This window comes from Varroa destructor, unplaced genomic scaffold (genome assembly GCF_002443255.2).
Source record: "Varroa destructor unplaced genomic scaffold, Vdes_3.0 BEIS01000002.1, whole genome shotgun sequence".
NCBI lineage: Eukaryota > Metazoa > Arthropoda > Arachnida > Mesostigmata > Varroidae > Varroa > Varroa destructor.
The window spans coordinates 47,172,268-47,185,333 of NW_019211455.1; the positions used below are offsets into that span (position 1 = coordinate 47,172,268).

Consider the following 13,066-nt stretch of genomic DNA (forward strand, 5'->3'; position numbering starts at 1 on the left):
ACGTCTGAGCTGACCAAGCATACGTCTTGACATGAGGCCTCAATATCCTCGAAGGTTCAGGTAAACTTATCTTCCAATTAACAGGCTTGTGCGTAAATACGCCACTAAATCCGTTGCAACACAAGAGAAGCGAAGTGAGTTTTCAACATTTGATACAAAATGTAGTTAACAATTGCCTAGGTCCGGATTCATGTAGCAACTATATGTCGGTTAGCAGCTTATCGGTTTCTTCTTCTCAAAATTTGGCTAGTACTGTTTTTTCTTTCAAAAAAACAAAAAAAAAGGGCTTAAGAAAAAAATGAAGTGCTTCCGTGAAGGCCTAACCTACTATTAAATTGCAAAGTGTAGTGTCAAATAGCCTTCTAGAAATAGCCCAAGTTCGAATTCAAGAAGGTAACTAGTTTATCGCTGACAACCTGCGGGGTTATTCTGGGCTGACCTACTATCTAATCCAGTTATCTGCACAAAGCTGGTGATACATCTTAATTTTCAGGGCTTAGTCCGAGCAACTTACAATTTGCCGCGTTCTCACCAACGGATGGTATGACTGGTTAGGATCACCCGGATCCTCTAGCGAATGCCAGCCTTGTTTATGAGCTAACCTATAATTACAGTACGATTAAGGGGTTGCGTACGACACGTTATAATGTTGCTAACCTTATTCCCAACAGAACATATTCGGTTAGTGTCGTTGCAAAATTAAAGGCTGAACTTGGCGAACGAACGTATGGACCGCCGCTGAACGGCTCTTTTACCGCAGTCGTTGAAGGTAAGGGCTGGCGATCATGGCCAAGTTCTTATAGATCTGTTGTAGAGACATGGAAGGTTGTACACATAGTACATGTAAGTAAGGATAACTAAAACACTAGATTAAATAATCTAGCGTGTTAGTTAGCGTATGAAAAATTATGAGATAACATAGCTTCAGCAATTTGGACCCTGCTACCATTGCTCTGATTTTATTATTATTATATTTGATTTACATTGCTCGTTTTAAGGTGTTTTCATCCACTGAAATGGAGGTTCAAAAATCTTGACGGCTAATAATATCGGAATTTTATTTTTTTACAGATTTTTTTTTACAGATTACCCTTATATGTCAAACGTTAATATTTTTGGCCTGGTCAGGTTTATAAACTGGGTAAAATTCACGGTGGAGTGGAAACTTCTCAGCTCCACGCGGCGACCAAATGGATATATCGTGTATTCTATATGGGAGAGACATTCAGATCGCGAAAACGCCAGCAGTAAGCTACAGAGGAAGTCGTCTGCTCGTCAGTCACGCAGTTCAGCCCTTCGAACTAAGTATAATGGACCGTCAATAGCACAAAGCCACACTGACGTGTTTGTGAAATATTTCCGGTTATTATTCCGGTCATTTCAGCGAGATAAGGCCGTGTTCAGAAATGTATCGACAAGGGTTAACATCCTTGCAATAGGTAAATGAACTTTCGATACGTAATAACAAGTGAACGCTAGCAGTGCTATGGAGTCAGCAGGATTCCGGAAGCAATTCGGTTATCACTATCATTATTACAATCATTGAAGGTTAGGCCGCCACGACAACTTGAATGTATAAAAGTAAGGCTCGTAACGAGGACAGTGAGCTATTAGGCAATACTCTATTTTTGCGAAGACACCGTTTGTACACGAACCGGTAGTATATTATACAGTAAACGAAATTGCCGCGAAGATTCATCTCATGTCACATTCAAGTTAGCCGATCTCGCCATCACGAACAGATTGTTCGTTAAGTATAATTTGAAATATATCAGACATTCAGCGAGCCTCTAAGTCGGTTACTATCACGTCAAAGGCATCGATTAGATCAAGTGGCGAAGATTTCTTCCTGCTACTACAGAGATTTTTTCCTTCCAGAGCCGGGTCCTGTATGGAGGATTAGCACTAATGCTACTTCTAGTAGAGCAACGCTCGTGTGGAAACGTCCCAAAAACGTACCACACGAGATCATTTGTCACATCATCGATGCTAAAAGTCACATCAACTTAGCGTTATATCTATATGAAAGTAACATTTGAAAATCAGGATTTCGACGGGGTTTCGCAAGCCTTCGATTTTAAAACAGACGTTGGAGTTCCTGGCGCCGTGCAGGAACTGTACGCATGTCGGCGGGATGCACTGGCATAGTAAGTGTACGTTGGAATTCCCCTGATAAAAGCACGGCCAATGGGCCAATCAGCTATTACATAGTGCAAGGCTACAGCGAGAATCAAATATTATTAATTGATGTTAACTTCATGGAAACTATTGCTTAGGGAGTCCTATTTTATTGGCTAGATTTAATGTTTGTTTACATCTAAGTTCTATGAATCTTCTCATGACCTATTTGTTATTAATGATATTTGACAACGTCTGCTACTTATCACTATAGGTCTACTGGAAATTTCTAGATTCATTGAATTTATGTATTACATGAATGTGTGACAATGTTCTCTTATGCATCGGCCAGTAGAATCGTTTTATCATGTTAATATCACTCACTAGTGAACATGCGGTGCACTTACGGTGACTGTCGATTGCAGTATACCAGCGTATAGCGTTCTATCTTGAACGATGATACCATTGCGGCCTAATAGATGCACCGTATTATATATATACCCTACCACATATGAAACTCCTATATATATACTTCTCCTTATGTTGCCTAAACGAAGCCCTAAACGATCTCCGGCAGATATTTGCTGTTAACGCGAAATGCTCGAAACCGGGCGTAGGTGTTGTTTGATAGAATGGCCCCGCTGTCTCAAGAATAGTTTTATCGAAACGAAACATAAACGTTTAGGACACACTGACGTACCTATTTGCGTGGGGCCATACATAGATCCTCAATAGGTAGAAAAAAACGCTGCTCTTTTGGCTCCATATACCGCTCTGGTGTATCTTTGTCTGTTCGCCATTTGAGAAAAGTGGTTGACGGTAGAAATGTAACGGTGGAACTGCAGAATCCTGCAGTTAACGCGAACTATATTAATAGTCAGCGCAGTAAATGTCAATCGGAAGAACAAATCAGTCGTTGGAAAGAATACCTCTATTCTGATCGAGAATTTAAATTCTAGTGAGTAATCCTATAGAACCATTTCCACTTAAAGGGGGGGGGGGCTTAAGCTAGCGTCATTAAATCGCGGCAAAGGCATATGCCATACGCGAGCTATAAACAAACTTGTCTGGTCCAGTTGAGCCGATACTGGTGGAAAAATTAATTGGTAATCCTCCCACTATTTATAGAATTTTGTTTAAAAGAAAATTTGTCCAGTATTCGTTAGCGCTCGTTGTGAGCTTTAGCGCCGATAGCTGGCAAACGACAATAATGCCGGTGACACAATGGCAAGCGATCTGGAAACGTTTGATGACTAGGGATTTGAATACCGTTTACGCTCAAATGTAAAATCTAAATATTTAAGAAGTGCAATACCTCGACTGGATATGCAGAAATTTTACTTACAGCTCTTCTAGCTTCTGACACGTTTATTTCCATAGATTTCCAATCTATATCTATCTATATTCAATCTATGCACTAGATAAATATAATCTTGTATAAAAAAAAATGTTGTTTCACATCAGCTTTCATAATAAGAAGCTGACAATTTCTTGTAGAGTGTTTACCTCATTCCGAGGTAGCACGTCTCATAAAACGCACTAGCAAATCGCTATATATCGAGATCCATACGCCTAGCTTGATGTATAAACCGGCCTTCTTTGAGGCGTGGACCGCCAAAAAGGAAAGGATAAATAAATCAAATGTGCCGCGGATAAACGAATCGCTTTACTTTCGTACTTACTTCAAACAACGAATGTGCTCGAATACATTAAGAACGACCTTCCTGACGAATGTTGGCAGGCTTGTATTACATATATATATATATTACTCTGCTCAAAAATTAGTTGTCTGACCCCTTGTGAGTAATCTCCGCCAGCTTATAACCCTTGCACAATTTTCTAATCTTTAAAATACTTTTCAAATAATCGATCGTCGAGAAAGCCACGGACTTTTTTTTCGACCTTTTTTCTTCCGTAAACCTTCCAACATCTAAGCGATTAGTAAAAGCGGCCCAGCATAAGCTTCTGGTGTTTGTCTTATGGTGATCCGGCTGGTAAGCATAGCTTGTCCCAATCGCCCCATTCTCTGCACGTTCTCATCCATTATTACCGCCGTCACTGGCCTTTAATGATGAGGATCGCGTTAGGTCGGCTCCGTCCTTAAAGCGCCTACTTAGAAACCACCTGTTGATTTCAACCCCAATCAATGTATGTTCTATGCGATAAAACCCAGCGCACGCTCGTTCTTCCATCCGGGAAATTCGCAAAGCGGCACAGACATGTATATATATATATATATATTCAATCATATAAAATCTATAATGATGAACACATCGCTCTATTTGTAAGTCATCGAGAAGAGTTTGACAAAAATACAAGAAATGCGTATTTGTATTACTACTAACTTACAACGAGGTTAATGAATTGTCACTATTTTGATGAGTGGACGATTTGCCTCTCTCAAGATAGGCAATAGGTGGCCACATTATCCTCAATTCATACCCGGGCAATATTCTCATAAAACACGCTATTAGTATTATATTACCATGTTCTATTAAGGGTTTTTAAGTTATGAGCACTGATGCAGGAATTATCCGGAAAATATTATATTGAGGGCTGCACTTAGGCGTACGGGACAGTGCCACCCATTTAGCTTCTAGCGCATAAGACTCACGGGAGTTTTGTTTGTCAACCGAAGTTTCTGTTGTATTGCCTGAATAGGGCTCTCAAAGGTAACACATCTGCAAGGAAAAGCTGCCGGAAAAATGACTGACCTCCACATTTTGTGGAAGCGGCCTAAATATCTCTATGGCCCACTGGACGGCTTTGAAGTGCAAATTTTTAATAATATGAACGACAACTTCACGCTACCAGGATACCAAAATTCATTTATATTCACTATAAACAAAGTGCATCAAATGTAAGTATATTCTCGAAAATAAAATCTTTCGAACAAAATCGTTACATCATCAAGGCTGATATGTACGAATTTTAAATTTAGAAAAATAATTTTTTGGTAGAATATGCAAAACCGACACAACAATTATTAAATAATTAATGGCGTCGCACATATCATCATTCTTAACAGAGTGCATGCATATAATATTTATTAGGCTGGTACAAAGCAATCGGACGGACTTAGAAATTTCTGAAAAAATTTTTGAACTACTTGGGCTAGAAAGATCTTTTTTGTGTCAGATGTATCCTTCTTCTTATAGACTTGTCCCAGCACTCTAGTAATTTTTAGACAGCCATATACCTATGCGTCATTAGTTTTTTCGGCGCAAGTTTTTTTTTCGCAATAAATCATTAGTGGAATACACTTGCCCATCAGTTATGCCTTCTAAGGCATAGAGGGTCACGTAGTCACACGAGTTAGATCAATAGGAAGCGGGTTGAAGTTTACGTTGGATACTTCTTGGCTCAATCTAGGGGAAATAGTGGAGATATATCGATGAGGTCTGGTGCTTTCAAGTAACAAGACTGCGCACTTTCAATTGGCGTGCCAATGTTTCGTAAACAATAAACAACTTTATAGGAAACTCAAGATAGCGGCTGCCTCATAGGAGCAATCAATATAGCAATAGGAGGAATCTATCGTAAGACCTTACGTTCAGATCTATTGCAACAAAAAAAGGGTTTTTTCACATGGTTCTTCAGTGGGCGGTAGGAATTGCGACCATATGCTCTAAAGTTTTGATTGAAGTTCAGCTAATTGCACGTCGAATATAGCGCATGCATTTGCAACAACGGCCGGAAATTTCTTTTACGGAACACCCATTTTACTCAATTTTCGCACTTCAAGTATTTGGGTTACAACTCTATGACGCGTTACGTGTAGAGTAGTAATTTTGGCCTTAGAGTCCTTAGACTTTCTTTCGCGGAAAGTTTTCACGATTGCAGCAATGCGCTCTTGTTCTTCAAGCCCTAGCATCTAGTCACCTTTTCGCTGGTTTTCAACGCTTCAGTCTCTTCTCTTGAAACGCTTGCAACAGTCACGAATCTCTACTTGACGCCTTTTTGCCTGAAGTCTTCATTAATCTTCATGGAACCTCCGGAAGAAAAACTTGGCACTGGTTTTAGAGACTAAAAAATGTTTTTCATTCTCAACACATATCTTCTGTGAATTCGCTCGGCCGGCTGTTGCTTTAAACCAACTATTAGTTGTTTGGCAGCGGCGCATAGTTCAAAAGTTATTCAATGTCAAAGTTCGCCGATGAAAACCTAATTAAGAAAAAATTGTGGATAGTGTTATATACGCTATATAAATGCAGATTCCATTTAGCTGAAGAGGGCGAACTCGAGTTGCCTAGTTTGTCATTTTTCGATCCAACTAACAGATAAGCAATAAATCATAATTTTCTAAGTAATCTGCCCAGGACTAAATGTATTATAACATCTGACTATAATTGACTTGCTATAAAGGAATAAAATACGCTAGTGTTAGGTGAAATCGGTTAGGCCATATTTTTCTAAACACATAGCAGTATGAATCTTGTGATTAGCATCCTGTAATTTTCCTCGACGAGTTATTGGACAAACAAGTTAATCAATCCCGTTGTTTTTTCTTCTACTGTATTCGTATGGCTCTAGCTACGTTGTGACCGTTAGAGGATTTAATATGGATCTCGACAAGCCCGATTTCAGCGTACTTGGCGCGCTTGCAAACGTCATGGTTCAGACGTACGGAAGACGTAGGTATTTAAGTACGAGTGGAAACAATTACTGGCTGCAATTTGTCTGCCGCATCTTGTTTGCGTGTCGTTTTTGATTTCCCTATCCCTGGGCTAACTATCTGGTAAAACTATCTGGGTTGTATCGAGATGTCAATATTAAATCCCACCATCAATTCCTGAATGGATCGCCGTATGGTCTACAGTAGACATTTCACGGTATCATCCAATGTCAAATCCACCCATGCCAGACGTCATAAGACCGGAATTCATTTGGCCGACTTGGACTGAGCTGTCCTGGAAAGCCCCCCGCGATCCCGGATGGAACATTCCCTGGTATCACGTGGAAATGTTGCAAGCGAAGTACGACAGCCTCACGCAAAAGACCTCACTGAATGTGACAGGACTCGAAATGTACTCGATCTATAACGTATCGCTGTATTCTTGTATTATGAGAGACGTAAGCAACTACAGTAGGCCCCGAAAATTCCAAAAATACACCGATGCTGGAGGTAAAGTATTGTATAAAAAACTACGGGTCGACAAAATCTATACGAAAAAAATTATGTAGACTTGATAGGGTTTTACACTACTTAGGAGTGGATCTATCTGTAGCTCCATCAGAGCCGCGTAACTTCGCGATTATGGACATCACATCGATCGGGGCTTTTGTCGAGTGGGTGCCGCCTGAGAAAACTAATGGACCCGTTCTAGGTTACGCGATAAAAGTATTCAACGCGGTAAACAGATCCAAGTTGGAGTCCATTTTGCTGAATAATACTACAACAAGCTTCACTCTCGATACACTTACGAGTACATTATCGAACTAACCGCCTTCAATAATGATACACATAACAAGATATTGGTGTCACCAGCAGCTGTTACGAAGTTCAAAACAGGTCTGTATTTTTTCAATGAGAGAAGGTGAATTTAAGGTTTCTCTATTATAAAGTATAGAAAATGATTTCATTCGAGCAGTTAAACACTTAAACGTTGCGAAGGTTTGAACGGTTTTGTTTCATATACCGAAACCCGTGATGAGATCAATAATGTCTAGAAATATGCGATATTTTCAGAGATACTCTTCTATCAGTTGAAATACTAAGCTACCCTTTTACTCGATTGATAGGTTCGAGGCACTCTGAACTATCACAGATGTGTATGTTGGGAATAAATTAGGGTGCGCCAGTTTTTCTTAAGTTGTTTTTATGATTTTCGTTTCTATATTTGTTCTGAATGTGAAGTCCGAGTCAGCGAGAAAAACTTCTCTCTCTCTCTCTCTCTCTCTAGTCAAATTTATAATCGAATCCTAAGAATATACGATTTTGATCAGGCCTCAAAAACAATTTTGACAGGATGCAAGATTATGAACGTGGCTAGTATCATAGATCTCTGTCCTGCAGGAAAGGAAGCGATCCATAGACTTTTCGGTTTCTGGTCACCTACTGTTGCTGTTTTTTGCTTTAGGGAGACTCCAATGGTTAACTATTAACTGAAAAAAAAGAAGCTCGAACTCGCTCAATTACTTCTCATTTTTCTATCCTAACTTATCCTATATGGTTAAAAGTTAACCATATAAATAAAACTACTAGTCACCTTAAATTCACATTTAATTTGATATCAAAACACATTAGAGCTTTCGCACTAACAATGGGTGAATATAGTTTCAGCTAAAAACATTGGCTAAGTTTTCCCGCTCTGGCTTCTTGTGACCTTCCTAGTTATTGGAATTCTATTTGCTGTCCTCCTAATTTTTTGTGACTTACTACTCTGTGAAAAGCAATGCACAAAAAGAATAGGGAATCGGGACAGGATGTCGTAAACATGCCAGGGAGAAATAAATGAAGGCTTCTAATGAAGTCTTCAAACCTCAAGCCAAAGCCGATAAGAAGCAATAAGATCGATCTTCTCGATAGGGAACGGAAACTATCGAGTATTTACGATAGTGAAACTACGGAACTTTTTACTTAATAATATATTATTTAATAAAATAAAACAATATTATTTGGACACGAACCAAGATCACGAAAAACATCCGGGTCCGAACGCGCCTGTGACTGTCTGCCGTTGTTCGAGCTGTTCTCTGTATGTATTCAGTAAATAGCTTAAATATGCTAAATTACTAAAATTTACAAATTCGCATCAGCGGACATTTATCCCGTCAAATACAAGGCAATATACGCTCATTGCGTGCACGAATAATTTCGAATATACGTTCATTGCGTGCACGAATAATTTCAAGTAAATACTTTGCGTTATTCGAACGATTAGAAATTGTCTAGCATGAATACATTTATTTACATTAACCTTATTTTAGATTCAAATTAAAACTTATATCGAATTCAGCAAATGAGGCTGAATAAAAATGCGTCAAAAATGTTTGTGTTTTAAGTTAGTTAGATATTTCTTGATAATTGTTTAAAATATACTATTTGTCATACTATTATTATCTATTTCTTACTTCCTATTTTACTTTTCGGTAATCGATAGAAAATATTGATTGGCTTGAAAGATTCATTTAGTGGGTGGCCAAGGACACCCAGCTTGTTGCATGATGTTTTGCATACAGTCGATGACTAATGCCTTGAAAAATTGTTAGGATTAGATAATGTTTAATGGAACCGTTTGCAGTAATGTCTTTAAATTTATAGCTGGATGAAAATGGTGCCTGTAGAACTTAAATTTTGGTGTACACAGATATTTCCGCCTGTAGAACCACAGATAACTGTACAGATATTTCCGAAACTATGGTGACAGCGTTGGTCTATCGGGTGTGCTGAGGCGTACTGCGTTTTTGAAAAAATGTAGGGTTGGAAATCATAGGTTACCCAATAGTATACACAATCCCGTACATTCTTCTACCCTTTCTATTAATTCCCGTAAAATCTATGCTAAAAATCCTGGATCACTTTAACAAGACAATCATTGTATTAGGTTGTTACAAGCAAAATCAAGAAGTAATAAATAAATAAAAAAAAAAACAGTAACTCTTGCATTAGTTGGGCCGAAACGATTCTATTTTACACGTTTACCTCAGCGCCCTGAACGCTTCTGGGCTGCTATTTGCCAACCATTTGCTTTCCTATGTTATTCTACAAGCCTTCGGTAGCTTCTCAAAGTAAATCGATCGTGAGATATGCTTGCTCACGGACGGACTTCAATCGGGAGAATATGCAGGTTGTCTAGAACAAAGACAAAAGAAAGTAACTGAACATGGCTATGAGGTCTGGCGTTGTCATAAGGTGGCCAAACGGCGTGCTTCCGGATGCTGGGCGAACGACCCATATGTCACTCAAAGAATGCGAAATAGCGAGCTGCACTCTTCCTCCATTTTTAGCGTGTATCTCATAGTAGAAGATACCCCTGATGTCTACTGCAAATAATATCACAATCGTAAACGTCCAAGCCGACTCGATACTGCGACCGAGCTTAATTTGTCGTTGGTGTGACGTTTTCTCGCCTGGTCCCTTTTCCGCTAACGGTAAAAATTTCACCCTAAAATGAAGGAAGACCAATTTTTTGCTCACTTTTCGGAACTTTATTATTTAGGTTTTGATTCTGCGACATATTACATGTGAAATTTCAATTTGGGTCAACGGAACTCTTAGGCTTCCAAGTCTGCTTCCGTGGCTTCTTGGCCGCAGAATATGTTCTTATACGTTAGGTCCCCAGCATTTCAGTCTTCATTATTGAAACACTGCCACCATTAACGTACTATGCTTTCGCTTAAAATCTCCTTGACTAATATCTTCGCTAATCTTCGATGAATTTCCGAAGCGCTGTGGCTCTCTAGCAACGAAAATCTAATTACTGAGCGTTGATTTTCAAGGCTAAAAAACGTTTCGGTGAACACATTTCTCCCGAACGAAACTTCAACTGGTTTTCATTTAGAATTTTTAGAGATGTTTCACCCGCTGGTAGCACGCAGTTCAAAAGTTCACCAATCTCAAAGTCCGCCGGATTTATTTGTACCAACCTAATACCTCGTTTGACTATCCACACCCACGATATTGCAGCCGTCTAAAGCAGTACTTAGCGGCTGTAATACTGGAGTCTGTGTTTAATTCAATTGTTTAAGTGTTAAGCAAGCATATTTAATACTCAGGTTGAGGAGAATCGAGCAGCCAATAGCAAGCGGCAGCCCAAAAAGGAAACCATCGCGTCGATAATGGCGTATGTTGGTAAGCCATTGTTAAAATTGGTTACAGTCTTTACTAGCGTCTGGAATTTCATATTTGAGACTGATGTGTGGGTTGACAAATCAGAGAGGTGATCCTTTCTTGAATGATCGTGCGATACAGACATTTTAGACCATATTACATACTAAGATTTTCTATTTCGATTAAAATATCAAACAAGAAAGATTCTAAAGATGCATACATTGGTCCTTGCCGGGATTACTTCGGCAAATGTGTCAGGTTTGGTGTACTGTATTTGGCCAAAGATTATATACCTGTACAGTTGGTCTTTGTGTAATCAGAAATAACTTGTAATTAATATGGCGTCCGACTGTGGTCTTCTGTCCAAGTACGTTGACGTACACCCACAACTCGTTAGCCAAAGAGTGAGCGAAGAATGCTTGCCGACTTTAGACGTAGTTTTACGATTAATATGAAGTTTGTTGAATATTATGACGAAACGTCACCGATTACAAAACAATGGTGAATGTTAATCTTCCTCTATCCAGGCCTTCAATTATCTAAGTTAATTGTCGTTAAGTTCGTCGTTCAGCAGAAGTTTCGATATGTTTTTATATTTCAAATTACAGTTAATTTTGTTTACGATGATTCTAAATTGCATAAACCAAGCACTGTTACATTTGAGTGGATACAAATCTGTGTATTCTATTGAAAAAACTTTTGCATATCTCTGACTCAGAAACTGGATATACTATCAGATAAAGCCTATCCTAACCATATATTTGTAACTAATAAACATTTATCATTTCGAGTGGCAAGAGGATTACGTAGTTTCAAGGGACCAAAAACGCCGGAAGCCTTATCTCATTCATCCTCATAGCTCCTCCATACTCAATTTAAATATATAGTATATCCAAATTCTTCATTGACTAATTAATGTCGCGAGTAACAAAGCCACCGACGCAACTCAAGTTCGCAAAGTATGATCTTCGCTCGTGTATTTCATCAAGTTTCATTGTTTAATTATTGCACGTAGATCGTCTTGACAACCACAAAGCTATATCATGCAGAGAGACGTATCGTGTCGCAGAGGCCTTCAATATTTCGTTCGCTGAATTTTGTCATGAGTATTCTATTCGTTTCTATTAGTTCAGAGGTTTACAAAATCTGCCTATGATACCTGGGAAAACGCGATTCGAAATATGCCCACGATACATGTGAAAGGGCAGACATGCTCCTGTTTCAGGATTTTCGGTAATCGATTGGAACTGAATTAATAATAGGTGACATGGATTTCCGTTGTTTAAAAATGCCCGCCATAAAGTCTACATCAATTTAACTATAAGAATTAACTCAAGTTTTGAGCTATCATAGCTTTTAGAATTAATATGAGATTCTCGCTTAGATATAATTCCTTTATCTGACTTTTGTTATTTTTTTGAGAAAATATTTTTGAGGAATATATTGATTTCTAGTGTTGTGTTTACGCTGGCAGAGAAATCGGACACATCTCTATATATATATATATGGTTCTTATAGATGTGGTTCTTTTCTTCGAAATACACGTCTTTAACAAACAACCAGTCAGAAACGGGCAAGTCATTGATGGATGTGATAGTACTACATTTTGAAACCTAATGCCATCTTTAATTACTGGTAAAGGGTCATATAAGCTAGTGTATAACCTTATTTCAGCTGAATTTAATTGGCATGGCTAAACTAAATGCCGTATCAATCATTTTTAAAAGCTTCACTTGAGTAACCCCCGTAAACAGTTACTGACATGCGAAAAAATCAGCCTTGCAATGTCTCTTAATTAGTATGAAGGCTATAGGGTGAACGTCCTTCCATTTCGCTATTACCAACTGATTTTCGCTTAACTTGTAATACTTGTGACTTTTTGTAGCGTAAATTCACAAATCAAGCTGGCTCTTTCTGCTCCCATAACAGTGTAGTGGTAACGTACTTATCCGCTAAACCTAGGAACATGTGATGGTTTTAAGTGATCTTTTTAAAAATATCTAACAATAGGTACGTAACCGAAAGTAACGCCCTTGAATAAATTTAACAAAATTCTGTTCATGTAAAAGGTATAGTATAAATAGAACGAACATGTTGAATATCGTATGATTAAATAATATATACTATTCCTCTACTCTACTACACACTTCCTCTTGAGATAGGCGTTTAGAAGTC

At 38.5% G+C, this 13,066-nt stretch overlaps 1 long non-coding RNA gene across 5 annotated transcripts in view; it reads right to left on the reverse strand.

The window, feature by feature from the left end:
* The window catches only part of LOC147757903 (uncharacterized), a 31,410-nt gene that overhangs the window by 2,568 nt on the left and 15,776 nt on the right, over positions 1-13,066 (reverse strand). Inside the window, exon 1 of one of the 5 annotated variants that reach the window (XR_015322078.1) lies at positions 2,819-2,952. The exons of the other annotated variants lie outside the window; for them this stretch is intronic. This is a non-coding gene — a long non-coding RNA (uncharacterized LOC147757903). Of the gene's footprint in view, positions 1-2,818; positions 2,953-13,066 lie in introns of those variants that run through there. 5 annotated transcript variants of the gene reach the window in all.